The following is a 5,384-nucleotide window of genomic DNA, read 5'->3' as shown; positions in this document are numbered from 1 at the left end:
TCATTAATTCTTCCTGGTATAGTTTCAACAAGGTGTTGGAAACCTTCCTCAGACGGTGGTCCATGCTGACATGTGCACTGTCTTGCTTGAAGCTGCCATAAGAAGATTGGTACACTGTGCCCATAAAGAAATGGACATGGTTAGCAACAGTACTGAGTTACGCTGTAGTGCTTAAATTGTACTCAGTTGTTGCAAAGGAGCCCAAAGTGTGCCAAGAAAATAACCACCCACACCATTACACCACCATCAGCATGAACTGTTGATAGAAGGAAGGCTGGCTACACGCTTTCATGTTGTTTTACACCAAAACAAATCCTGACCCTTACGAATGTTGCTGTAGAAACCAAGATTCATTAGACCATGCAACATTTTTTTCAGTCTTCAATTGTCTAATTTTGGTGATTCCGTGTGAACTGTCCCCTCAGTATCCTGTCCTTAGCCAACAGGAATGGCACCTGGTGCGGTCTTCTGCTGCTGCAGCCCATCTGCTTCAAGGTTCCACCTGTTGTGTGATCAGATATTCTCTTCTTATATGAGCCACTTTTGACTTGGCCTCTGACATTAACAAGGAATTTCTTTCACAGAAAACTGCACCTGATTCTGGTGCTATTCTCTGTAAAGCCTAGAGATGGCTGTGTAGGAAAATCCCTAAAATACTCAAACTAGTTCATGCTACATGCTTTTAACATCTCTCTTCAGTTGTGACTCTTTTCTTAGTAGCGGCATCATACTCTTGACAGTTTACTGTCATGTCTTATGTCCTAGTTTCTGCAACTCAATTTTTCATTCAGTATTTCTGTTGTTGGTTTCTATACTGTCATTATTCTGTGTTATAATGACATCCACAACAACAGTATCATACAGTAACACAAGGTCAATGTTATTTCAGTAATGCAAGACGGCTATTACTTTACAGGCAAATGATTAAAAAAAACTACAACTTCAAAGTAAAACATATTAATCTGATTTTATTCATATCCACAAACCTCATATGGCAATGTTTTTTTTTTTTATCTTTCTCTACAGTGTGTCAGGTGGAATTGCCAGCCAACATCTATGACATTTGTGAAATAGCACAATGCTGAAAATAAATACAAGTAAACAGCCCAGAAAACAATATTTTAATTAAAGATAACAGACACGAGGTTGCAGTTAAAGATATCTTAGTTTTCCACACTGACATTTATGAAACACTGCGAGACAGATGTTAACATGAAAGTTCATATTAAAATGATAAACAGTATTAACAGTAACAGTAAACAAGCATTATCAGTGTGGATTGTACCAACAATTAGACATGAAACTATTCCTGAAACAATGTCATACTTTCATCCTTTCCCTTGAAAGTATGTGCTTCATTACATATACAGTATAATCCTAAATCACGCCGTTACATGCAGCGTGCAGTATTTGCAAACGGTGTCCCAGTGGAATATGTCTGTTCCTGCAAAGTGTTAATGAACTGGTCTGACCAAATTATTCCCTAGATGTAGGTATTTGCTGGAGCAGGTGAGTCTGCACAAGTGTGTCATTGCTGAAACCCAGAAACACAAAACAGTTACATTGTTTGAGAGAAAAAAATGCAATGGTACCATACCACTGTTCTTTTAAAGGTCATACATCTTAGATATTTGTTACTTTATTATTCTATATAGCTACAAACATTTTGAGGCATTGAAGGTCAATTCTCTGTGTGTGGCTTTAAAGGCCCTGCTTATCTCAAGCAATTAGGTCCCCTGAGGTATGTGCACATTTGTGAGTAAAGGTGATAGGGTCGTGCTGTAATGAAGGTACATGTCTGCGAGAGCTTCAAAGATAAGTTGCTTAGTCTTCGGCATAATGGAGGTATATTTAACCTCAGTCACCTGGAAGAAATGGGGGTGTAGGGACTGGGGGGGGGGACGACACAAAAACCCAATGAAATAAATTGTGAGGTTGAATTGCATTTATAAAAGCATCGCAAAGTTTAGCTAGTTGAGTTTGAATAACCTCAACAACGTGTTCTGATCTTTAAAAAAACGTCAGGGCTTTGTTATGCAAGTTTTTTTTTAAAGAAATGTGGGCAACTCAGCTGTGCCTTAATTGTTGTTGAATCTGTCAGAGCAACAGCAGAAATTATTCAAGGGTAACAAGACATGGAAATCAACACAATTATGTCAAACGAAGACAATCAAAACTTCTCTGACAAAGAGTTGGAACAAAAAAAGGCAAATGTTCTCCGCACATTAACTCTGTGCTCCTGCCTAGCAGAAGCAAGCGCTGCCGTTTCTTTTCATCCTGAGAAAATACACTCTACGTTTTACTTGTGAACATATATCCTTCATTATTACTGGTTAATTGTAAGGTCTTAAAATTTATGGAAACATCACTGCAGACATTAATCAAAGCATATTCATCAAATCAGGTCTGGTGAGGGAACGAAGCGCGCTGGGCTAGTTCCTGCTAATTAGCATGGCAATTATTGTAAGCTGTCACAGCTCTTAAGCAACGGGGTGGACTGTGTGTGCTCCAGAGTGTAATCCCTCACAAATTACAAGATAATGGAGGCAAAGAGAGGCCACTGCTTCAAAAGGAACCAGGAGATAGAATCCCCAGCAGGGACATTTTAGGGACAGGCAGAGAGAGACAGCGAGTGAGGGAAAAGGTAGGGGGAAAAGAACAGCGTGTATTCCCTTCACATACAGCAGCATGAATAGCAGAAGCTTATTTGACTGCCTGGTAAAGTGATTGGCTCCAAAGGAAACAGAGCTCAAAGACTGTTCTTCTTTTAACTCACAATGTGTCATTTTGAATGTTAAACTGTTCTCTGAAACGTTTTTTAAGATAATGGCAATCAATAAGTGACTCTGGATTCTGTTGTGTTTTATGCAGTCAAGAATGCTTCAGCTAATAAGGAGAGATCAAAAGTCCCCTTTGTCTGAATGCAACACGGGGACTGCTCGACTGTGGTGCAGACTGGTACAAGCTTCTTCTAATGTGCATTTTTTGCGCTTTGCAAGCATCAACCTTGCGGGGCACCAGACAGTACTGTCCACTTTCCCCCTTTGTGTTATTTTTTATCAAACCATTAGCAGGAGAAATCAGATAAAATGTAGATATCAAAGGAGTTCAACCTGAAAATACAGATCCTATGATAAGCCCATATGTTGATGGTGTATTATTTTTCCTCAGGAGCTCACAAACCTCACTTATGAAGACAACCACACTTATACATAAGTCTCATCTATATCGGAATACTCCATCAACTGGAATAAATCAACAGGTGAGGTAACATTAGATATCTAGGTATAAGTTTTTATACCAAGCTCTCAGTCCTGGTACGGTTGAATCATATTCCTTTATTAAAAATGGTAATAATAATAATGGATTGGATTTATATAGCGCTTTTCAAGGCACCCAAAGCGCTTTACAATGCCACTATTCATTCACTCTCACTCTCACATTCACACACTGGTGGAGGCAAGCTACGGTTGTAGCCACAGCTGCCCTGGGGCAGACTGACAGAAGCGAGGCTGCCATATCGCGCCATCGGCCCCTCTGGCCAACACCAGTAGGCGGTAGGGTAAAGTGTCTTGCCCAAGGACACAACGATCACGACAGAGAGCCTGGGGATCGAACCGTGTGTCATTAGTGGGTGGGTGAGAGTGAGTGAGTGAATGGTCTGTATGAGTGAGTGTGTTGGGCTGGGTCTGGGTCTTTCTGAGCTTTGGCCCCTGTGGGACATGGTCACTGCTCCCTGCTGAACACTCCTGCCCACTCCCTTGGTGGCCCGCTTCTCCTCTTGGGGCATGGGGGTTCTGCCAGGTGCCAGGTGGTTCTGGTACCCGGCAGTGGTGCGAGTCAAGAACAGGGCTCCAAGTGGTTCTTGGGCACTTGGAGCCCTGTTCTTGACTCGCACCACTTGGAGCCCTGTTCTTGACTTGTACCAGGCAGCCTCTAGTGGGGTAAACTCTCACCTTTTGTCCTTGGGCACCCCATCTTAGGCTTCCCTCGTTCTCCTGCTTGGACGGATATGCAGATGTTGCTGAGATGTGTGGCTTTAGGTCTCTGGTACTCTTGGGGGCTGCCAATGGCGTGGGTTTCCTGATTCCTTCTCTGTCTGCCTCTGGCTCCTGGGGGGGCATTATTGCGACACTCCACCCTCATTATCAAGTACATTCGCGAGAAAGACACAGGCACTCTCACTTTCTTGGCTCTCTGTATCATATTCACACTCACACTACAAGAAGATTGTCGATTTATGTATCTGTGTATTTTGTAAATTTTGTGTTCCAGGTGCTGTATGTTTGATTTTTCTTAGAGGTGCAGCAGTTGGCGATACATTGTGCATTTCTATTCTTACTCTATCCTTTTATTATATTTTCCCCCATGCTCCCTGCTTGTGCTGCCTTAGACATTGTCATACCATACCACATATAATGTAATACCTGAAATAAAGAAAATAAAGTTCTTGCAAGCAGATGTCTCATCAATGTACAAGACTGCCAAAAATACACACAGCACTTTGCATCTGCAGCATTCCTGCTGTACTGTATGTAACAGTAGATTCAGCAATATTTAAGAGCGTATTAAGAGGTGATCTGTATATCAACGTGTACTGTATCTACATAAGGAGGAATTCTTAGTAACAAGTTGTGGAAATACACACAGGATCCCATCATCAGGATCAAGATCGGGTCAGGATCACAAAGCGTGGACCGCATGGAAATCAAGCCCAGACAGAGCATTTATCATAAATTATTGCAATCAATTAAAGGATGACTCATCAACCGAGTGCATGCATCGATTCTCAAAAAAAGTGAAGCTTCCAAATTGTCTCTTGATTGACTGAACCTCCGTGGATCCTTAGGTTCAGCTGTGTTTATTTTCACAAGGTTGTTATCAGTAGCACTGATAGGTGTCAAGACATTTATAATTGCTTTGATAAGACTTTGATATTCCAATTTAGATAGGATGCTATTTTGGGAGAGATGATAATAAATATTTACATCACAATAAGCAAAACTGATTTAAATACTAGTGAAAGCAGAAAGTCTTTCCACAGCATCTAAGAGGATATTAAAACAAACCACAAGAGCTGTTTGCATCGTGGTGGAAGGGAACCTTTTAAAAAAGGAAAGAATTTCTAAATCACACAAACAGCTCAAAATGTGATGGCAGTATAAACGCGCTCTTAAAGCATTGGATTTCCCCTTAATGTTTACTTACATACAATTCAGTTATATTTGCAGTGATGACTTACTTGACAAATTTTGACATGTGGATGGGGTAAAGAGATACATGGACTAAACAGCTTGGAGCTTTTGAAAATCAGATGAAAAATTAAACAAGTCCAAATACTGTCACGATGAGGCACACCCACGGCATTTCAATGAGCTTCTGTG

This window comes from Copadichromis virginalis, linkage group LG18, assembly GCF_057382275.1.
Source record: "Copadichromis virginalis isolate Kocher_CV1m ecotype Utaka linkage group LG18, C_Virginalis_male_GT1.1, whole genome shotgun sequence".
In the NCBI taxonomy this organism is placed as follows: domain Eukaryota; kingdom Metazoa; phylum Chordata; class Actinopteri; order Cichliformes; family Cichlidae; genus Copadichromis; species Copadichromis virginalis.
Note: the sequence above shows the minus strand (reverse complement) of the source record.